The sequence below is a fragment of the Melanerpes formicivorus genome, unplaced genomic scaffold (assembly GCF_026170545.1).
Source record: "Melanerpes formicivorus ecotype bairdi unplaced genomic scaffold, bMelFor1.0.p_v2 SCAF_16, whole genome shotgun sequence".
Lineage (NCBI taxonomy): Eukaryota > Metazoa > Chordata > Aves > Piciformes > Picidae > Melanerpes > Melanerpes formicivorus.
In genome coordinates this window covers 10,580,115-10,604,570 of record NW_027142368.1, presented here as the reverse complement: position 1 = coordinate 10,604,570, position 24,456 = coordinate 10,580,115, and the positions used below count along the sequence as shown (strand labels likewise).

General features: G+C 37.2%; 1 protein-coding gene across 10 annotated transcripts in view; it reads left to right on the top strand.

Moving 5' to 3' along the window:
* Positions 1-24,456, top strand: part of SOX6 (SRY-box transcription factor 6) — a 356,555-nt gene that overhangs the window by 95,131 nt on the left and 236,968 nt on the right. The window contains exon 1 of one of the 10 annotated variants that reach the window (XM_068148064.1): positions 9,175-9,678. The exons of 8 other annotated variants lie outside the window; for them this stretch is intronic. The gene's annotated coding sequence lies outside the window, so the exon portion shown is untranslated. Of the gene's footprint in view, positions 1-9,174; positions 9,679-24,456 lie in introns of those variants that run through there. One more of the 10 variants, XM_068148072.1, reaches the window with a different exon arrangement.

Genomic DNA, 24,456 nt, shown 5'->3' with positions numbered 1-24,456 from the left:
TCAGCCTAAAAGCTGTTGCATCTGGAGCTAGATTTCAGTTTGAACCTAGGAAAGAGATGTACAGGATATAGCATGTAAACACAGTGCACTCACTGTCCTGGCTTGATTAATTTGTCTGTTCTGATCCACTTTATAATCAGCCAGTGCAGTAGTATGACAGGCTGATTGGGTATTGAAAGCTCCAACATTAGAGAGAGGAGAAAAAACCCAAACCAACCAAAAGCCCCCAGATGTTTATATTCATTTGCTTGATTTGGTTTGGTTTTCAAGTGATACCTGTTTCAGATAACTTACAGATTGTTTCCCTTATTCTGTCTTATCAACAGATCTCAAAGCAGTTTAGAAAGGTGATTTATAAAAGTTTTCTCTCTCCTGTTTTACACATGGGTAAGCCAAGGCATGAAGGTAATTAGCATGCCAGGTACTGAGTCAAAAATACTCCTTACCCTCCTGGTGCCCCCTTCATTAGGTGGTACCAATTGGGAAATTTTTACTAGTGAGAAAACTGTAAGTTAAATGCTGGAGGGTGCTTGGTGAATTATTTCTTGAGGAGGTATTGAAGCTCACCACATGGCTGTACTTGGTGTGTGAATGTAGCACTGTGTTTATATATGCATGAGGCCTTTCTGTGTTTGAGCTATTTTGTGTTAGGTTCACCAGCAAACCAAAATCCCTTAACAATTACATTTGGTCCAGTTTCTCCTGAAACCTAGCCGATGTTCCTGAAGTGAGATGCCAGCCAAATCTGCATTGGGAGAATTGTCTTTTCACTTAATTGGGGTGAAATTCTCACTTAACTTGTGTGGGCTGCTTTTGCATGCTAGAATGCAAAAATATTTTTTGTAATGCTCCTGGAGTATATTTTCTGCACTTGAAAGTATAAAGGGAGATTTTCTGTTACATATAATAGGAAATAGTTTATCAACTTAATTTCTGACACTCACTATAAAATTGGTGATGGATTGCATAGATCTGTATTCTTCTGCAAAAGACAGTTTGGAATGTAACAGCCCTATCACTTATTGAAATCCAGTGATAACAGCCAGAAGAGTGGAGTTGACTGCTCACGTGCTTTTTGTTCTATCATTTATCTAGTTTATCTTCAGGACTGAAAAATTTAGCAGATATGAAAATACAAAGATTCCAGTTGCAAAGAAAGCTTAAGATGCTGGGTCAAAAGTTCAATGGTATGCTCATAGGGGCAAGAGTTTCAAAATGGAATAAATTTATAAGGGATTTGAACACTGTTTTGTACGTTATATCACAAGTCAGATGGGAATGAAGTTTTGGAATGAGATGGGATATCTAGGATTTCAAGAAGAGTTAAACACTAAGCAGAATTTCTAGTGGCAACAAGGCTGGTGAGAGCCCTTGAGCACAAGCCCTATGAGCAGAGGCTGAGGGAGCTGGGATTGTTTAGCCTGGAGAAGAGGAGGCTCAGGGGTGACCTCATTGCCCTCTACAACTACCTGAAAGGTGGTTATAGCCAGGAAGGGGTTGGTCTCTTCTCCCAGGCAACCAGCACCAGAACTAGAGGGGACAGTCTCAAGCTGCGCCAGGGGAGGTTTAGACTCGAGGTGAGGAGAAAGTTCTTCACTGAGCGAGTCATTTGTCATTGAAATGGGCTGCCCAGGGAGGTGGTGGAGTCACCGTCCCTGGAGGTGTTCAAGAGGAGATTGGATGTGGCACTTGGTGCCATGGTCTAGTCATGAGGTCTGTGTTGATAGGTTGGACTCGATGATCCTCGCGGTCTCTTCCAACCTTAGTTATACTGTGATACTGTAATCTGAGAAGTGACTTGAATTCAAATACCTAAGTTGCTTGATCCTGTACTTCTGAAGGCTGAAAATAAGCTAGTTTTTATGGCCCAAATACAGTCTTGGAAACCCAAAGAGCGAACAGCTCTGCTTTCTCTCGTCTGACAGATATACAAAGCTGTGCATGCCAGTATGGACTGACCAGGTTCAAGAGGATGCAGAGAACCTATAGAGAAGTATACATGGGGAAAATTGAGATAAATTGTGCATAATTGGACAAAACCAAAGAGTTGTTACTAGTGCACAGGGGTAAGAACTGTTCTTGTTCCACAGTATATGAAGACAGAAATTGCTGTGCTATGTAATCAGTGGCTGGGGACACAAGCTGGCAACTTAATCCTCAACAACAGGACAGGGATGGCAGGTTCCATTATTTATGTATAGTTCCACATTAAACAAGTTGAGTTTTACATATATATCTCACACACACTAATTTATGGGGTTGTTTGAGTGAAAAAGCGTGGAAGAACCTAACTTCATGTCTTTGGATCAAATCTGCTTACATTATTGTGGGTGGTATCGCAGTGATTTCCACCCCTCCCCCTAGAAATACAATTTATACTGCAGTGCATCAGTGCCAAGCATGCTGTGACACTTGTGTGCATGAAAGTGCTGTTCAAAGAAACCAGAAGGTATATTGTCTTCTCGGCTCTGTATTGGCCACCAGTTTCCAGGGTCAACATGACAGAGCACTATAGCTACTCGGAGACATACTTTAATGGACTCAGTTGAACTTCAAATGTATCAAACCCCAATCAGTGTCTTACTCTGCACCAAACCAGCATGGTTGCTTAGCGTTTCACTGCTTTACTAGTGTTTCCGCCCTGCTGAGCTAACCCACTAGCTGCAACTCTGCCAGCCTGACTCTCGTCTGACTCCTACATTGAAGCCCTACTTTATTGGATTGCTTGTTGTTCTTTTACATATATTGCTGTGTATTATATGGATATGCAGCAAACCCCACAGGACACAAAGTGCTGTATTCATCTGGGCTCTGATTATTTTAATGCTGCCTGTGTACAGACTATACCTGGACAGCTCTCTAGCTGGTAGATGTGAAATGATGCAGATAATTTGCTATCTAAGCAGCTCTGATCTTAAAGCATGAATTCACATTCTGTGTAGGATACTAATGCAGATTTTATTACTTGTTCACTAAGAGCATTGGCATATTTAATATATTTTAAGGAACAAATAGAACTTCTGGGAAACAGTGGATTTGCATTGTGCATATCAATGCAGTAATCATCCCAAGATGTCTTCAAAATGCACTGTTAGGATGAATTCTACAAACTGCACGGCCACAAGTGAGAGTGATGGGAATTTTCGGACTATGAGTTTTAAAGGATGGAGCCACCTATCACTTTGCACAAAACCTGTTTTTCATTAGACCTTTGCATATTTTTTTATAAATAGACTTAGCAGCATGCTTTCTGCCTCAGAGAGGTGGTTTTATTCAGGAAAAAAATAACAGCTAAGAGGCAGCCAAAGAACACCACTGGATGATATATGTGTCTGTGAAAACAGGTTCTCATATCTGAAGAGGTGATTATCTTGGCAGAACAGAAGTTAAGTTTAAACAAGTAAATAAATGGTGGTACTGGCAGATGAGAGTGATATCTCTTGAAGAGACTAGTGTGAAGTTCAGCATATTTTTAACCAGATAGAATGCTACTGCGTATTTAATTTTATTAACATTTTGTTTACCAGAATTTGCCCCCTTTTATGCAGCTCAGGTGTTGGATTGATAAGAAAATGGAAATTGCTATCTCTGTAAATAAGTGTATTTTCAGTGAATTGCATGTAAGTGTGTCAATGTCTTCAAGGACACGATAAAGTTTTTCAGGTTTTGGGGGTACTGAAATTTGGAATTGCACAGTACCTTGTCTCTGGACCGACGAACTTTTAAGGAAAACATAATCTGATAAGGGATTAAAAATTACTGAAATTTCCCTTTACAGTAGTTTTTGTTCCTCACTGGTCAATAAGGAATCACTTGATAGGTGGGAGACTTCTCCAAATGAAGAGCCATTTAGGCCAGCACAACCTCCCAAACATCTCATGGAATGTCGTACTAGCATGACCTAGGTAAGAATGCCATCACACTATGCTGGTATGTTTGGAGGGAGTTGGACCAGGATCTTTGTAGAAAAGTTGTCAATTTACAACTGTTGTGAAAAAGAGTTCAAATGGTATGAATCTTGACTGCCCAAGTTACTCTCTGTGGTGCTGAAGAGCAGCCTTTGCTGCCATTGTTTGGACCCCGCATTGGCACTGCCAGCGAGGTTTTCCTTTGTTGGTATGTGTCTAGGTGCTGTGTGATGTTTCTGCTGCTAGAGGTGTAGCCTCTGGCTGGAGGAATGGATCTGTCTACACTTGAGGTGTGCAGAAGACTAATGAATATTTTTGCAACTACAATTTAAAAAAAAAAGGGAGTTCACTTTTCATACATGGCAGGTGAAACTATTTTGAGATTGGGTAGCTGTAATTTTGTGTGTTCAATAAACCTGATAGAACGACTGGTGAACTGCAAAAGGATCACGATACATCTGTATTTCAGTCTTCTAATGCATTATTGCTTTTTTTGTGAGCAAAGTATAGAAGCAGAATTCATCACATTGAGCTGGTGATGGCTTTTTTGGGATTTACAGAAGTGTATCTGTAGTTTCTGTCTGAGAGGGTAAGAATTTTCCATTCCATGCTTTTCTCTGTGTCTGGTACAAGTACCACCTGGCCCGTGGTGGTTTCAGATGTTTTTCTCTTTCCTTAGATTTTCTGAATGGGCACGGACTTCTTTCCTGTTAACATACAACAAGGTCTCGTGCTGACTGCTGAACTCTGATCTTTGGCTGGATGCACACTTGTTTCTTTAAGCACATGTGGAGCAGAGTAGATCTGGAGTTGGGTAATTCATAAGAGCCGGGTATTATTCTTACTACTACTTGAATGGGTCTGTATTATTTTGCACAGCAGTGTGGTCACCTGGCAGCAGGTCATTAGCATTTTAGGTTTCTTTCCTTCACAACAATACACAACATGCTAATTAGAGGGTTTTGAAAGCTAAGCAACCTGTTTTAAAATCAGACATTTTAATTTGCAGCTTTAATGGCTGTATTATAATAACTGGCTTGGCTCAGGGGAGAGGGGGAGAGAAGCACTTCTCATGTTCCAGTAGCAAGGCCCAATATAACAGAGGCTGACAAAATTAAAAACCTCATAATGTGACCTTTGCCTGGGATAAAAGGCTGTTTCATAACAATTTCCTTTTGTTCTTTGTTTAAGCCATTACTCCAAAAGGAGCCTCCGATTAATCTAAGTAAATGCATCATTACAGTCCTAATCCATGTCCTTCTGTCAGTGTCTGTTTTAATTAAATAAGAAACACTAGCAGAAAGATATCACGCACAAAGCTGTGATTGGAGAAAGAGGGTTGTTTGATCAGGGTGAGATTAAAAAAGGCTTTGCTGTTTTGTGTTTTTGCTCTAGATGCCATAATGTAGGTTAAAGGAAGAGAACTTGCCTGCTAGTTTAGCACATTGCTCTCCATTTACAGTATTAAAATAACCAGATTTAACAATGAAACTGTCCCAGACATCTAATTAATTACGCACAAAGCATTCACAGACAAATGGTATGGCAACTTGGTTTGAGTAATTTGACACATTATTGTGTTTGGAACAGTATTCTAGTTGCAGGGGTTTTTATAATAAACAAAGCATTGAGTAAAACTTGATAAATATAGGTACTTTCTTTCAGTGCTTGTAGCTCACAAACTGTAAACATGATCTATTTTAAACCTCTGATTTTTTGAAAAATATTTTTATTTCTCAGAAAATGGGGATAATTGTTTTGAAGCAACAAAGAACCTGTTTAATAAATGTCATAACATCTAGCTAGTTAATATTGCTAAGGCGATACATATGTACAAGGTGCTTCCTCAAGGTAGCATTTCAAGATCCCTGTGGTGAGGGTTTTCTCCCATATCCAGGCCATTATTTGATGTAATGAAAAGAGAAAGTGTGCAACACAGAGATTGTTAATTAATTTAGTCTAACAAGATGAAGATAAATGAAGCAAAGCATGGACCGAATGAAGCAAGAGGTCTTATTTACAATTTAATACATCTTTATATTGGGCATTTTTCAGTTTACAAAAGACCCCGAGTTTAAAGAAAATCTGTTCTGTGAGTGCATGCAAGGCAACTTCACATTATGTGAGCGGTCTAAGAACTTCTGAAAATACCTTTGGGGTTAACCTTTAACTTTAAGTTTTCTTCCTCCTTTTTTTTTTTTCCCCTTTTCCCTTTTTTTTTTTTTCTCCCCTCATTTTGATTTACAGTGCGTTGATAAGAATAAGAAAAAAATTAAACCTTAAACCTTTTCCTACTGAAACAAATAGCAAAGGACCAATGGATGCTCTTGCAAGCCCCAAATCTGTTGTTACTAAAGTCACAGCCTATTTTTAAGCAATTTCTAAGAAGATGCATTAGGAGAGGTGACTATAGAAGCTACAGGAAGATGTGAGTTTAATTTCTATTCCAAAGTACAAATCTGTCATTGCTTATATGCCTCAAACTATTCTATTGAAAAGAAAACTAAGAGGGAATTCAGAGTTGTGTTAATTAACTATGATTTGGTGTACTGTAACTATGATATTTATTTATTTATTAATTTTGATCTGGGAGGATTTTTTTTTTCCCTCAAGATCCCATTTCTCTTAAACACTCTGTGAAAGACTGTAGATTTTACATTCTTAACAGTTAAAAATCCTCCAAGATTGAAAGATGCTCCAGAGATTTTAGGTATCTCTTCCAGTCTCAATTTTAAATAAAAATTATTCCAAGCTAACAGTAAATTACAGTTTACATCAGCTGAGTCACTGCATTTCAAGGTATATTATTCAGTTTCCCAACCACAAAGTTTAGGGTGTAATTCTATAGAAGGGGTAAAGAAAAAAATCATGTCTGTAATTTTCAATGTCTTACCAACTAACCGACAAAAGTGCCCTGTATTGTGACTGAGTTAGTCCTAGCTTTATCAGTTTGATCCAAACCCCAAATTGTAAATGGTTATATTAGGTCTTTTATTTAAAAAAAAAAAATCTTCCTTTTTGCAGATGACTTGAGTCTGTCCACTGTTTGACCTTCTGTCATGATTTCTGTCTGCAAAGGAAATGCCTTCCTTTTGCAGTAGCTAGACAGGATAGCCTTATCTAGTGTCACTACAAGCACTGGTTTCTAGAAATAGCATTATTATGGTCCCTATGTTTTTATCTTGGGGTCATGAACAAATTCATGCAACTGCTTCTAAAGATTTCAATAAATAGGACTTTTTATCCAGACAATTGCCTTTTATATTACTTTTAAACAAAACTACTAGTCCATCAAGAGTTTCAAAAGGAAAACAATTCTACAGAGTGCTGGTATGGCAGCACAGACCAATCATTATGGCACCCATTCTCCAGTCCTTTATTTTTCAAGTCCACAACAATAGGTTGTTGATTCAATGGACAAGACCAGAACAATTAAGTTCTCTGTTTAGCAGCAGTGCAGCATTTTAATGCCCTCCTCTAATAATGGTCTCATTATTGTTATTCTAAGACTGGGCCTCAGGAGGAGGAATATTTGCTGGAGGTACGTCATTATTTTGCAAATTTCGATTAGCTCATCATGTTGTCTGTACTGTGAAAATCGTAGCTAATTAGGGCAGTCAGTTAGACTACCAGCTTTTGAGCTTATGAGTTAAAAGGTAGCACACTTGATAGGCCAATGATGTGAAAAAGGTGGTAAAAAGGGGGATTAGAGCTGTTGCCTTAGTAACTCTAACTTCCATCTGTGCGGGAACAATGGACCTGTGTTTCTCCTCCACCTTGGTGTAAAAATTGGTTTTGTTTTGAAAGGACAGGGCTTTTTATGACAATCTGGAATTCAGCCTAACGGGGTATAGTTTTAGTTGTTAGGAGACCATTGGAGGATAGGAAAGATGAAAGGTCATAGTGAGCTCCAAGGACATGAAAGGTCATTGTCTCTTGTAACAATAGTGGATTGTTTTGTCCCATTATTTCCAGCCAACTACTCAGTCAGGTGATAGAAGAGATACCACCAGTTTAGTCAGGTGGAACAGGAGAGAAAGATAATGTACCTTCTAAAGAACAAAAGATAACTATGATTTGCCTTTATTAAACAAAGTTGCATTTGTGACCATCCCCTGAAAAGAGTTGTTTACTGCCTTACTATTCCAGTCTGCTTTGTTCAGCACTGCCTCTGTAGACCATCACATCTCTGGGAAACAATCCAATGTGTTAGAAAATGTTGTTTAAGCTTTCTTCCCTTGAAGAGGAGCCCTCAGGAGCACCACTGATGTGATACTTAGCAATAAATTTAGTTGTCGTAGCTTTCTCATGTTGTTGGTGTTCTTAAAAGGCTTTCCTTCAAACAAACACAGAATAAAATTAACTATAAATATGAAATAAATTTCCTTCAACACTTTATTGCATTTTATCATAAATTCTACCACACATATTATAGAAAGGTTACAGCAAAGTGTATTAGGTGCTACAGAAGAGAGAGAGCACTAGCCAGAGAGCAGAGACCTACAGTTGTATAAAAATAAGTTTGCTGTAGGACTACTCTTATGCAAAGGGAAATAGATATGGTCTCTTCTGTGCTATGCAGTTACTTTTGGTGACTCTGTCCCTTTGTCTAAGGGAAAAAAAAAAAACCAGACATGCTGCAGTGTTACTTATTAAAACAGTCAATGCAAAATTTACAAGAAGAGTATTTCTTTTAGTGAATAGGATTGTCATCTCTTAATTTTTTCCCTAGAGAATGCCAAACCCAAGTGTGTTTCAGAAATTAAAAGAAGAAAAGGCTTTCTTATGATTTCTCCATTTTTGCAACATTATGCCTCAATCATCCGTGCAACAAGTTTATTTTCCTCTCACTCTTCCCTCTATCCACAACCAAAGCACATCCCAAGGTGCATCTTATATCCCCCAAGCAAAGACTAGGTGTGGATTTCAAGAATGTTTCACCCTCCTCTACTATATCTCTAAACCCCTTTAATAGGTTTGTTTTATGATATTTTTACTTATTTCAAAAGAAGATGTATTGATTTCTTATGAAAGTGACAAAATGTATGTAATTTGTTGCTATTACCTTAAAGAAGTGCAGTTACATATAATTAAGTCTCTTAAACTCTTCTGACCTTATTTGAACTCCCCTTTTTAGCTATTCTGGGCCTCTCTTATCTCATTTTTACTCCTGGCCACTCTTGCTCTTGCTTTCTGACAACACAGATGGGCGGCCTTGCACAAACTGATAACCGTGGTAATTTCTCAGCACACTATTCAATAATAAAATACGTTATTTTCCAAGTTCGGCAGGCGCACGTCACATCTGCACGTACCCCGAATGTTGAGCAGTACCTTCATGGGAGCATGCTGTCAGAGGAGCCATTGGACATCACAGCTTTCAGTTTGTTGATGCATTGCTATACTGGCTCTTAGGTTTAGTAAGTTTAGTCTTTAAGAGAAAGAAAATAGTCTTTAAAGTATTTGTAAGCTTTTAGTTTTTAAGATAATCTATTCTTAAATTTTCTCTTTAGCTCACTCTTTAATTGTCATGTGTGTACAAGTATTCTGTTTTATTGTTTTTTGTATTGAAATGAAGTGAACAGTGTAGGCTGCTCAGTTCAGAATGGGAGCCCTGCAAAGGGTTAACCAGCAGAGAATTACAAATGAACTATCAGGAAAGTTGATTATTAATCCAGCAAGAGAGAAAATATCCTTCCAGTTAGCAAGAATTAGTACCTGAAGAGCTGATAATATTGTTCAGGCTGTCGGTGTGGAATGGCAAAGCCAGGTAAGCTAGACATCTTCTCAAAGAAAAACAATCTTTTCTTTCTTTTTTTCATTGTAAGAGAGTTTAGTGTGAAAAGGAACCTTTGTTGATTTACTTAAACTATCAGCATATGAAACAGCAATTTCCTCAAATGAATGAAAGAAATTAGAATTGTGTTTTAACTTTGGTAAGAAGCTATTTCTAAGCTATGCAATGTATGTTGACTGTGAAATATTGTAAGAATTCTTTGCTGATCTGTGGTTAAGTGTGAGAAGTAATTACAAAACCTGAAGAGTCCTTTGCAATTGCAAGCTAATATATTACGTAAGCCTGTCTTTAGTTGTGCTTGAGCATACTGTGGTGCTTTATAGAAACTTCTATGTTGCAGAGCTCTTCCATTCAGAGTTGTTAGACTTCAGTTTTCACACTGTATGAATGATTTATTCAAGTTTGTTTTGATATTGCGAGCGCAGTTGTGTTCATGAAAAAACTTTTTTTGGTGGCATTTCAAAAATCTATGATCTGGGGTTAGAAGGAAATGGATGTTTGGTAAACATATGACTGTGTTTATACAGAGAAATGCAAACCAAACCATTAGATCGGTTGAACATAATCTTCTTATAATTTTGGTAATTTTCTAAAGCCTCAAAGCTCTTTGTTGGGAAAACTTTCAGATTTGTCTGTTGTGTTTGGGCTGTTGACACTAATCAATAGGTATGGTAAACATTTATTTTTTTCAAAGTAGTCTTCACTGTTTAGCTCATTGTAAAAGATCTGTACATTAAAAAAAAATAATGGTTTAATACTGTGGAAATGTGGAGGTCTGCATTAAGGATTTAATGAATTTTTCTAAGCTGTGTGCTGTTACTTAAACTAGTAGCATAGAAAAAAAAATAACTACAGATTTACTTGTAGAATGGAATTCAATATGCATAGGATATTAGTAGAGTAGCTGTTGTGGAGGAAAAAAGTTTATCATCTCCAGATTTTAGCCTATATATGTGAAACAGCCTGAAAGCTACATAAAGGGAATAGTGCTGTGATACAGGAATGAAAATATGGATAAAAACTGAAAATAACACAAGTCTGAAGCCCTTGTAGTGATTTGGTTCTATGTGGGAACCTTTCATGAACATTCAGAAAGGAAGGGATATTTTGATTTTTGAGAATGAGATTAAAGTATGTCCTAGGGCAAAGGAGAAATAAGAACAAGGGTAGAACAGGCAGTGAGGAAAGTGAAACAGAGAAGTTGCGTTTATCTGACGGACTCTGTTGTTTTGCGTGTGCCTGTGGCCTACTCAAGCAGAGAGACAGCTGGTGGCCAATTTTTTTGAAGGGTGGCTCGTAACATTAGAGTAAATTAAAATCCTAGAATTTGCTGATGATGGAGTGATCAGGACAACAAATGATGGCATTTTGGAAGCTATGCTAAATATTCAGATATACAGAGGAGCAAATAACTTCTTAAGAAACATATTATCTGAGTATTTTAAGGAGAATGGGTACAACACAAATAAGCTGCTGTGCCTGTATTTGAACAACCCAGCATCTAGGAAATCTATAAAGAGCAAGAAAACCAATGATGAAAAAATTATCACACAGGAAATGATATACGTAGGAAAAACAAGATTGTAATTAGTGGAGGAAAGTAAGAAACTGATTAGAGAAATGAAGTTTCCCAGATGTTTAATGAAAAAATGGAAGTTAAATTAGATAAGGTCTTTTAACTAGATTTTAGAAGAAATCTTCCTTCAGAATGGGAAAGCTAGACGTAAAATTAGAAAGGAGCTGGCGACTTGAGTTTAACTCAACTGTTTTCCTGCACGAGTGACTCTTTGGAATGCTCTGCTGGGAACATCAGCAGGAACAACTGGTGTAGTGCTTTTGGGGAGAGAAACAACCAAATCAAACTTGCTGTATGCTTATTTGGAATGATTAGGGTGATAGTATTTCTTATGTGTGTAGTAACCCACAAATTAGACAAACAGGTTGGTTTTGGAAGAAGTATTTCAGGTTTTATTGTATTTAGTATGCATATGTAGTTGATGTTTGAGCTCTTGAACTGTACTGGTTCAACTGACAGACCCTAATAAACATTTGAAAATTTGGTGCAAGTATTAGCTTGTTGGCAGAATCCTAACTCATCAAATACTACCTGCAACAGAAGAGAAACAGTCTTGAACGCCCTCAACGGCAAACCAGCATAAATTTGCTGTTATTTAGTTAGTGCAAGTTAAATAAACTGTGGTAAAAGTAATATTATTAAATAAAAAATGGAAACAAAATATATCAGGCAGAAGCTGGGGGATTTTGTGCCTTATTCTAGTGACTCTTTTTCAATTCAACTATATCATACAAGCCACTTCAGCATAGCTCCACAGGTGACATGATCCTTGCTTTTGTGCTAGATGTAGCTTCTCGGTTATGTATTTAAAATGAAAGAAAAAAAAAGAGAGAGAGAAGAAGGAAAAAAAAAAGAAAGTTGAACATGTCTGGAATAGATTGATAAGGTCGTCTGATTTAGTGGAACTAGTCTGACTGAGCAGGGTTTTCATGTTAACTAAGATGGTTCCATTTTCTTCAATGCAGACTGTAGCTCCCAGAAAATTTAAAGGCTTAAGGCTGAGAAATGATGAATTTCCAGAGGTCTCTGACTAACTAGATCTACATCTGGAAACACAGCTGCATTTTAGGAAAGGCTGCTGAAGCAGTTAAGCCATTCTTGTCACTACATGGTTGGGACAGTGAGGTGAGGTGATGGATAGGGTGCAGCATAAATATATGTATGTTACTTGATTCTCTACTTTATAAAAACCTAGTAGTAGCCAGCAAGAACCTTGTCTACAGAAGCAGATGGCCAAATCAAAGGTTGGGTCAGGTTATTTTTGTTCCTTGGACCACACCTTGTCTGAGATGAAAGTACTGAAGAGAGAATGTTTCAGTTCATTAGGAGCTCAGTGAGCCTGTATGGATAACACTGAAGTATTTTGTAAGATTCACTATAAAGCTACATGGTTCAAGGAAGCTCATGTCTTATTAGCTATAGCTAAGGTCTGTTATCCACACAATGAGGGGGAAACTCTTTCATAAACAAGTAGATAAATATGGTGCAGCTGGTGCTTAGCTGTGCTTCAGGCTGTTCCATTACCAGAAGAGCTCATGAGCCACTCTGCCTGTTACATAGTCCTTACAGAGCATCAGCAGCTTAGAGTGGTGGGGTGTAAAATGACAAGATTGTGGCATGAAAAAAGGATAAATCCTGGGTAAACTCATGACTTTGCATATAGGTGTCTATCTCTACAAGATATTAAAAAGAGAATGTAGAAACATTAGAGCTCTCCTTCTAGAAGAAAAGAAATTGTAAAATGTTAGAACTGAAAAATATCAGCCCCAAAGCATACTTAGTCTAACCGCCTGAATAAAGCAGGCTGAGTGTCCTGTGGGCTTCAGTTTCAGTGCAAGCTGAGGAGTGTTCTGTGTTCTTCAAAAATGCCAGTTGGGTACATTGGTGTTTTTTAGCATTTGATCCATGTCTGATAACATAGAGAAGTCTTGTAACACTTCATTTTGCCTTTGGGACTAGCATTTTTATTGTCTTATGGAAAATAATTATGTTTTAAACAGCTGCAAAGTGAAAAGAGTTCGAAGAGTTAATTGAATCAGGAAAGCAGTTTTTCTGTCTTTTTTTTTTTTTTTCTTTCTTTCTTTTTTTCTTCATCAGAAGTAGGAGTTACATGTGTTCCTTATTACATCCAACATATTCCAATAGGTTTTTAAAAAAGACATACTCATGAAGCAGTGTATTTCTTGAAGATGCATTATTTTCAGCTACTAAATCCTGGAGCAATCAAATGTGTCATTTTTCACTATCTGAATACAGTGCTGTGGTAGTAGTGGATGACAGTACATAGCATCCATAGAACTGTAAAATGTAATCCCCTGACTGTCTTTACTACACAGGCTTTTGGCTCTGTTTTTATAGCTGCTAGAGGAGAATCTGTTGGCATTTCTTCCAAAGATAGTACAAATCAGTATTTGTGCATTTATTAATTATTCTGAAGCCTTTAGAGCAAATGTTTTAATTGTAGTAAAAAACCACACAAAGCCAACCAACCAAACAAAATCCACAGCAAATTTGCTCTAAGTCTACCAAGTTTGTGAGAGCCTAAGCACAGTAGATTGACTGTTGTCCCACAAATGGGTCTGTTTTACTAACCAGACTGATGAGTATGATGTGCAGGTGTTCAGTGCAGGAGGCTAACAGTGGTGTTGAGAACAGAGCAGAGATTTGTCAGGGTGCTTTGCTTAAATAGGTCAAACCAACCAAATTCCATTGCACTGGGATAAGGCCAAAGCTGGGCACTTCAGCAGCAGCTATAATGTACAGATGCTACTACTAGTCAGTGACATTCTTTTGGTCTTTGTGCCTCTGGACAGGGATGGATAATGTAAACAGTATACAAGAGTTTGCCTGCTGTCTAGTAGTTTATGGGGGTGTGGAAGTTTCCTGTCATCTTACAGTGGGAGAATCATCTATTTAAACCTTAGTGAGAACTGCAGCAGGCAAATCGTACTTTTTATCTTCACTTTCCTCCTCCCCGCCCACCCCCCCCAACCCAGAGTTTTCATCATGGCCTTACCTGATTCATTCCATTTAAAGGCAGTTGTTCTACTTCTATATTAACTTGTATTAAAAAAAAAAAAAAAAAGCTGTGTGTAAAAGCATGCATCCTAATTTTTGCATGAAAAACATGAGCCAAATCACAAATGTCTATGTTCTTGCTTTACCAGGGTAAGCTTTTAGCATTTATTGAGTTAGTATATATGGTTTAGTAGTGTTTATGCTGAGTCTTTCTTGTTTCTCAATAGGCTGCTTTTTCTTTGACAGAAATGTTTTTAGTATGTTGATTATTCTTTCTTCTTTCTACTGTTCCCATCAATTTTAGTCTGTTTAATGCTGCCATTCCACTACAGAGCAGAGTTTTGAAGGAAAACAAAGTAGCTGCTAGTGACCCCATGACAACTGTCTGGTAAAGCTGATTGCTAATCTAGAGTGTTGTTTAATGTAAAAACCAAATAAAACCCTGCAGGAGTGAAACATTGTTTTCTTTGAAATTCCTGTTGGGAAGGGAGCTGTGCTGTTGTAAGAAAGAGAATAATAAACCTCCCTTGCTGGTGAGGAATTGCATCTAGGCATTCAGTGAGTATTAGGACTAGTTCTAGGCAAGGAGGCACTGAATGCCTAGACTTCCTGTTTCAGAGAGAAAGAGAGTTCAATTTTGGAATTGATGTCAAAGTCAGCTTAAAAAATATGGCCAGTAATAGCAGGTTTTTATTTTGCAAAGGGTCGGATTCTGCTTTGAGCTCTGCTGATATAGCTCTGAAGTTACTGAATGGACTTCATTAGGGTTATTCTCTCCTGTGCCCTACGGCTCTGACATAATCCAGAGATACTGTGCCCTCTGTCTTCTGCTACCTGCTTCTAGATGTTTGTAGCAAACAAAGGAAAAATAAGAGGTGACTACTTCATGTGTTAGCATCAATAATAATTTCTATATTGTATAAGAAATGTCATTTCCCCATTTCCCTAAAACCTTATGTTTTGGGAATTTATTTCTAATTCATTCTGGGAATAAATTCCTTAAGAAGCTTGGTGGCAGCAAATAAATGATTGAACCTTTTTCTGAATGTGTTTTTGCACTATCTTGTATTTAGCCTTACAATCAACAAATTTAGCCTCACAATTAACAACCTTTGGCATTACAATCAACATACCTTTGGTGGTAGATGCACACTTTCAAGAGCATAGAGGCATATGTCGGAAGAATGATTGACTTTACTTCACCTCTACTAGTGAAACAAAACTAACATTTAGTTGAATTTTAATTCATCACTGGTGATGTTCTGATTTTACTCCTGCAACTCTGGCAGTGCAGCAGCTGTTTTAGTTTTTAAAAATGTGCCTCTATAACATAATACCTCTTCATAAATTGTGAAAAACATACAAAATGTGTTGACTTATACCATGAGTCTAGAGAGGCTGAACCTCACCATAAGCAGTTGAAAGAATATAATATTTATTGTTGTTAAAAAATATACTGCTTTGTGAACCTGCACTGTAGTTTTTACACCCTGGCTCTTTAGAAAATTTGTGAGCAAACACTGCCATAATACACTATGTCAGTTCTTGTAGTCCTCATTAGTAACAATTAGCTTAGTGAAATCCTTCCTGCATATTTATGTATGTGTGTATGTCAGTCCACTTTGTCCATTACTTATAAGTATTTCTGCATCTACAAATACATGTGTGTGCATATATGCAACTATATGTATGTGAACATAAACATGCATCTGTCTTAATGGTCATTTATGCACATATGCATAGGAATCCCCTATATAATTTTCATATTAGACACAAAACTTCACACTTCCTTATGTGTATATCCTGTCTTATACATCATTCTGCTTTCAGAGATGATGCTCTAGAATTTAGAGGAGTAAAACGCTGTCAGCAAAAATATTGAGAATGAGTTGGTAAAACAGTGGCAGATTAGAGTGCTTTGGAGTCTTCCAGGCTATTGTTAGCAAGTTTACTTATGAAATGCCCGGGTCAATGGACTTGCAACCATCCCTGTGTTCTATCTCACACATGAAGGATTTATAATATTAAGCAGATAGAGAATTGGACATTGTACATGGTGACTTACTAGCTCCTGTATTTATAAAATTGCTTTTAGAGATTATGGAGATCATATCATGTTTGTTGCCAACTTGATTTTTTTTCTACAAGGGCTTTAAGAGAAAAGGCAGAAGAAGATCAGGCAATATCTGTAGTAATGCCATGTTTGTGATCTTGATTACTCTCAGCATGGAGAGCTGGTGTTCCCTAATTTTTGTGGTGGTCTGGAACATAATTACTTTTCTTATTGTTTCTGTTGTCTTCTTGTTTGGAATACCATAATCTCGTATCATGAGGTTATATTGTGAAAACTAAAAATGATTCTATTCAAAATAGATTTTGGGTGAGATATATATATATATATATTTATTTATTTATTTATTTACTACTAGAAGATAGATTATTATTTTTTTTTGTAATAGCTTCTATCTATAAATGTTTCCTACAGGACTAAGCAAGTATTGCTCCTGGTTTTTTTTTTAGTATTAATCCTATGTTGCTGATCAAATCTCTTTAATTAGGAGGAGTGTTTATCACTTCTCTGTCAAATAAAAGGTAAAAAAGTACACATACTTTACAGCTTGAACATATATAAAACATTTTCTTACACCCTTGAAGTCAGTGAACAGGTGACCAACCCCAAAAGTGACCTTTTTGCTGAAATCTATTTGTTCAAACATTTTTAAAAAGTAGTATAGCAGGAGGAGCTTAAACAATCTGTCGGTCCCTGATCACGCAGAAATATAGTTCAGAGAAATGTAATCCTATGTTAGGCTGAAAATCATGTGTTAAAAAGTATTACAGCCTGTTACATCATTGCATCAGCTGCTGCTGAGCTAGAATATAGAAATATAGAATTAGAAATCTAAACATATACATTCCATTCTCAGGAAATTTTATCCATGTAGGAGGAGAAGATCTGAGAGTGTGGATAACTGATTGAGAATCACACTGACCATTGATTACACTGTTTCACTTATAATAGGAACCAATTTTACTGCAAACTACCAGATGCTGTTGTTTTGATGTAACAAATTTCACTCTCACCAGCTAAGTAATTAAGCAGAAAGCTTTACCTCACAGTATGTATACGTGGATTATACTGTATCATATACTGAGAACAGGAGTTAAATTGTATTTTGTTATGGAGCCCTAAAACAGAACTCCTTCCCCCCCCCTCCAGCTGTTTCTATTAAAAAATCCTTAATCTTAGTGCATCAGTATTTATAGTAACATTACCATTGATGCTTTATTTTTCTTGTATGGGGAAAAAAAGGTTATATTACAATTTTAAGAAAGCACTGGTATTCTCATTATGTGGAATTACAGAGCTTTTGTTTTCAGTGTGTTTCATGAAATGTTACACCATAAAGAACTCAGAAGACAAAAAGGTTTATTTATTCCTAAGATAGGTGAGGCATTTGATGCAGCTCTCATATGCATTTACAATGATGTGTTGTTATCCTGCTCTGAGTGAAGGGGCCAGATAGTATCCTGTTTTGAGGAATTGCTGGGATTCATGTGTGGTTGGGAAACAGTTGCAATTGGCCTGAGAGCGTCCAGTCATTTAGCAATCCACTGAACACTCTACATTCATGTTCAGCAGTGATCTGAGAATCATGGATTGGTAGCAAGGGGACAACAAAAACTGTTCGTATTCCATTTTGGTTTCAAGAGCTTTATTCCCACATAGTAGCTTTTTGAAATCTGTTTTATGTACTCATATAGGTAGTTACTTACTCTTTCTACTAAATGATTGCAGGCTCACTGGTAATGCTTCACCAGATTTACCATTTGAGCTTGCAGCTATTCTCTTTAAGGCCCGAATCTTTCTCTCCAGTCCATGAAGCGGTGTTACTTCAGTTTTGAGGAACCTCATAAAGACCATGAGGCTCCGAACAGGCATCTGCATTTTGCTTAAAAAATACATGCATCAGATTAAAAGGTCAGGCACATATTTTTCATGGTTTAAAACCAATATTGCATCAAAATTTGTAATACATTGGCTTGTGGCCTTGTAGCTGTTAGATAGTACCATTTTTTCTCTCTGCTCTGACCTTTGTTATCCCATTGTCATAGTTTACAGGCTGATAACCATTCCAGGAGCTATGAAGTGTGGACCTGCCCCTGCTGCATTCCCTGAAATAAAAAAACAAAAAGAAAAAAGAACCCCCTCTCCACTAACCATTAAATTGTAGGGTGATCTAGAGATAAAAGCAGAATCTCTTTTTTGCTTTTCAAATATTTGCCTGGCCTTCAAAAGGTATTTGCCTTTTGTGTTTACATTGGATTTATTTTTTTGGCCTACATGCAGAAAGAGAATGATACATTAAAGAATAATGGACAATAGAGAGGAAAATGCTCTCAGCTTTCACGTCTAGCCTGTATTTTATACTTTAGGTTTATTTTTTTAAATCTTGTCTACTTCTATTTAAATAGAAACTGCTGAGTATTGTACAGGATTGTAAATGTGAAAGTATCAGATGAAGTACAGTACAAGAAGATTATCTACAGGTTGGCAGGCAGTAATGAGAGTTGGCAAACTGCCATTTTCTACTACGAACCTTTGGGACCTCAAGTTATTCCTGTGTGGCAGAACAATGTAAGGCTTCAAAAGCCAGTGTTCTGTCATTTGCAGAATTGCTTTTTGAGGCTTCTGAAAGAGGCAAGGTGAGGTTTGCTTCTGCAAAGCTGTGTAAATCTTCACCAAGGCAAAAAGAAAGATGTGTTGGTTGAAAGCTGAGATCTGTGTTGTATCATCTTCATTTCTTTCCTTTTGGATGGCATTAGGGCTTCCTTGGAACCTGTGTTGTCCCTAAGGAATTGTTTTTTTTTATTGCAGGAGTAGGTTTTCAATGTGTTTGTATACAATATTTTATGTAAAAGCTTTTATTCAAGGGAAGCATCACTTTGAGACAATAAGCTGTCCTGTGATTATCTTTGTGTTGGCTGGTGCCTTTGTTGTGTTGCCTACTGCTGCCACATCATCAAAAGGAGGTGATTTTGTTAGACTGGAGCCACGAGTTGGAGGTGTTTCCCAAATTTGCTTACTGTAATAATCAACATTTTATGATGCCACTAACTTGGAGACAAACATGATCTAACGATTTAAAGTATCTTGATTAACATGCTTTAAAAGCATGTGCGTTTATAATGGATAAAACTATATTTTGTCACATGTATGCCATGAGATTCTTAGAATGTTAGTTTGTGACAATTACAGTCGGTTAATATTGTGTCAGCTCCCCGCTGTGTGCTTTGTGGGATACTGAATGGGTGTTACATGATTTATTTGTTGGATTTTGCAGGTTTTCTGTAGCGTGTCAGATGCCTTACTGATTGCTTGGTGAAGCCTAGAGCATAAGCTCCCTCCTGCAATGTTTACTTTAAGTCAATCTATATTTGCTTAAAAGTATGACAGCCTGAAAATCAGATCACCACCTCAAAACTTTTGTAAACACCTGGATGATTTTTGGCAAGAGCATTGTTTGTAATTTAGATGCATGTTTATGTGACAATCATAATTTATTTCATAGTGCTTAGAATTACAGGGAATGGATTGTTAGTGAAGCAAATGTATCATAATGTTGCAAGAGTGATAACAACACTGCAAATTGTCTAGATACTTCTTTGGGATTTTGGGGGGAGATACTTAATTCACATTTGTTGATGCTGTTTGTAATGTAGTTAGAAAGATTCGCTATTCTTTTACCACTTTGATTCCACATATTTCCTTGAACTCCTCATGTCTTCTTATCCTCCCATTAACAGAGAGGACTAATAGGATAAAGGTGAAGTGTTGTTTTCCACCTGCAGATTCAGGAAGTGGGAATGCTCACTTAAGTTCTCTTTATTCTTTATCTTCCTAGTGATTTTTTTTTCCCCATGCTGTCATTTAGGATTACAGTGGGGCATTTCTGTTTAAATGTTCACTTCATGTCCTGCAGCACACATAGACTTGAAGATTAGTTAGAAGGTGTAGAAATATCTGTTTTCAAATAGTGTAAAATCTGGAAGACAACTGATGATTGGAGGCAAAACCTGTAAGAGTCTCAAGATGGCAAAATGTCTGAGCAAGGCACAGGTCTCTGTGATGATCCACTGTACTGCCATACAGTATGTTATGTCAGGATAGTAGGATTAAAACTAGTTGGGTGAATTTCTGTATGACTTGAAGCGCATCTAGCACCAGCTTGTGGAGCAAGTGGATTTAAAAGGCAAAGAAACCAATGGGAATTTAGAAAATGAGAAATTGTATGAGTTGATTTAAGAATTGAGGCTCTTGTCTGATGCTAATAAAGGTTTCTGATTTCATTCCTTTTCTAGCTATAAAGTACATCACTGAAATAATTTGTATGCTTCTGTGCTTGTATGTAGTATCTTGAATGAGGTATATGTTTATAATTTCTGGCTTTCAGATTTAAATCTGTGAACACAGCAAGAGCTCAATGAATTCTGGCAATAATAGTCCTATAATGCAGAGACTCTCAGAACTTCCTTACAAACAGAAGGAGTTAATCATCTAACAAAAGTGGCAGAGAAAGAAACTTGCCAGAATTGCAAAGAATCAGTTCTGCAAAGGTCCCATAAAGAAGATTAGACCATAATCAAAATATTTTTGGGACAGCTTGGGATTTTGAGAGAGGTAGTTAAGAAGGAGCTTTGAAGATGGGTGTTTGGAGAGATATGTTTCAGATCTACCACTTTGATTTATATCTCATGTGCAGTAAAAACATGCATATTGTGAATTACAGGCTTTAATTCCCTCTCTGGTTTCTGCTAATACCATGTATCAGGAGAGTGAAGCTAAAAAAACATAAAAAAATCATCTTCTCCAGATAATTGCTGATGCAATTTCAATCCTTGCTTTCTTTCTGTTCCTCTTTCCCATTTTGTTTGTAATTATGTATGCAAAGTAGTAGGAGTGGTAGCAATTTCTAGAATGAATATTGGGCAAATTTTTTTGTTTTAAACTTTGTTTTCTCTTATTCTATTCTATTCTGACTTCTCCAAACTCTCTTCTTCCTTTGAAAATTACCTTTTTTTATAAATTTATTTGTATTTTGTATTGATTTGGAAATATTAGAGCATTGTGGGCAGTGGTTATGGAGCTATCCTATAAATTGTTTCTTGTATGTAGAATGAAATTGTCATTTTATATTGGTCTTGTATTTCACCCCCCACTGTATTTCTTGTATTTCCCCCCACCCTCCCTATTTACCTGTATTTCTTTGTTGCAATTGAATCACCAGTTTCAGGACTAGGCTGGATTGCCGCACTTCTAAGGCACGTATTTGTATCCTTCTAGCTCAAAACTTGCAATGTTTGAAATTCTAAGTTTACCTCTGGTCATTTTTTATATTGTTTATGGCAAATATAGAGTTGGTGCTTGCAAAATCTTCTCATTGTATATTACCTTGCAGAAATAAATTCTTTGCAACCTTTCCCTTGGTTTCCTGGTAGGTACTGGGCAAGAATGCAGATCTGCCTTTCCCTGGTCTAAGCTTAACCTGGTCTTTGCACTTGTTTCAAAGTGCCTCCCCAGGCATTTATTTACCCTCTTCTGACTATTCAGGAGGAAGATGAGTGAAAGTAGGCTTGTGGCTTCAGCCCCTTTTACTGAGGCAGGTTGGTGTCAAGGCTGTTAGAGCTGGTGTGCATGCTGCAGAAACCTGAGGGGCTAGGTAGACCAATTTCCATTGGTGATCCAAGAGGTCTGTCCAGTAAAGCTGCACTTTAAAATACCTAGAGTGAAATCCTGATCCTGTTGAAGTCAGTGGGCACTTAGGCAGTAATTTTATTCCAAAAAGGATTTCACTGGTATTTTTGTTTTGCAGCTGTGGTGGAGGGAGGATGCCCTGAACCAAGACGAATGTGACTTCACATTGTGAAATACATTCTCTACTAGTTTCATCCTTGCCTTCCTCCCATCTGAGTAACTGTAAATGATGTTCTCTGTTAATAAGTGTGTACTTTGTCTAAACTGCATTTATTTTTCTTTTGACATACATACCATTTTACTATTAATCATCCTCTGCTGCTTTTTACTGTACAAAGACACTGTTGTGCTGATGGAACATATTTAATCTTCAGTATGTTGTATTTTAGTTCTATTGTTGCTTTCTTATTTTTTTATGGAAAACCTTTCTTTATTGACTCTTAAATCATGGGTTAAGCCCTTATTGAAAACATGTTCTGTATGTACTTCTTGCTAGAGAAAAAAGTTCTTTTGAGGTTATAGGCTAGCCTTGTACAAATACTTCTGTATACAGTACAAATTCAGAGGTCTTCTGTATGTTATCTAAAGCTAGAAATATACCCAATTACTCAGCAGCACATCATAAAAGAGATGCATACTATGTTCATGTCTGTCAGTGCCTTAAGTCATCACTCTACAGCCTTTTTTTAAATTCTCTTTTTATTGAAACCAAGAAACAAAACAAAGACAAAAAAATAAAGCAAAACCAACATCAATTAGACGTCAACATGACATCAAACAGCATAATATATCATAAAAATAAATGTATGATCTGGTGACTCAATGATTTCTGTCCATATGGCATTTACAGAGAAGTAAAGAAAAGGCAAATAGCTACACATCTGTACAAGAAAAATACCCAGTATAAAATGGGCCATAGTGACAGCACTAGAAACTCTCAGCTGAGATTACCTAGAAACAGGCAGAAGGGAAGTGAGTCTCACTGAGTCCAGCAGTCTCACTCTTGGATGTATTTAGAGTTTTGTACACTGAGCATTGTGCAGCTAGAGTTGTTTTTATGAAAAATAATTTAAGGATGAAGATATTCTACTTGCTAGTGACAGGCCCCAGGTTAATAGACAGATATGTAGTGCAACTGCATGCAGTGTGATGCAAAAGTGCCATCAGGAAAAAAAGAAATCTTTGGAAATAAATGTGACTATCAGTTGAAACTATTAAAATGAATACTGACTCCAAGCCTATTTCTGTATTTGCTGAAAGACATATGAAAAAGCCTCTTTGTATAAGTGCTAAGTACATGAAAAACACTGGGAATCAGTTAAGCCTCTAAAATAATAATCTGGGAATTCCATTCATTATTATAGTAAAGGGCATCATAACTTTATGGTAAGTAGGAAAGGGTAGGAGAGAGGTGAAACTGTGGGGGTGGGAACTAGAGAAAGAAAACCCAGAAACATCCATAATTTGGCACAGCCTTTGTTACCTGAATTTGTTTTTCATTTTCAATGGAGTGATAACTGCAGCAGCTCAGCCTGAACTGCCTGGCTTGATGCTTCCCTTTCTAAGGAACTTGGATGTATTTCACATCTTACATCTGGACAACAGAGTACAGAGAAAAAACCACAGGGATAGATCACATATTCTTTTCACATTTAGGACTTTAATCTCATATATGATAAATCTACACACACACAAAGTAACATATGTGCATGTAGATACATGCATTTATGTATCTACGTACACACATGTTCATGTGTGTCTAAATCCAGCTCCACATGGGATTTCTTCTCTTTTAGCTGATCTATCTCCTGTCTCTCCAGAGATACAACAAGTTCCATTCAGGAATTGTTTTCATTTTCCCTACCTGAGCTGACTCTTTATACATCGATATCTGAGATCCCTTTTTGTTAATCTCATTAGAAGTACAGCTATAGGCCTCAAAGGAGGTGATATGTAACCCTGGGAAATGGTGCTACCTGTGAGAGTAGGGAATAAGTAGTGAACTCATTATCTTATCTTTTAAATCAGTGATAACTTCAGTGAGACCACTTGGTCAATATTGTACATCTCCCTGTACAGTGAGAGCAGTACAAAATGCGTTCTTCCCAGTGTACGCAAGTGGCTATTATGGCTGATAGGAAAGAGTGCAGCGTGGAGCCATGGGGAGAAGCAGCTCCTGAGGGGAAAATAACAGTACATTGAAACCTCAAAGGAAATTTAAGAAGGGATGGTGTGAGTGTGTGCGTGTATGCATTTAAGTCTGAAGCCAGAAAACTATGAGGGCTATGTGGAACATTTCCTGGAGCTTACCACTAATAAACATGGTGGGATTGTCAGCCCTGCAGTGCCCATGCCTTCCTTCTGGGCCCGTGCCAGTGGTCCTGCAGTCATTGGCTAGTGC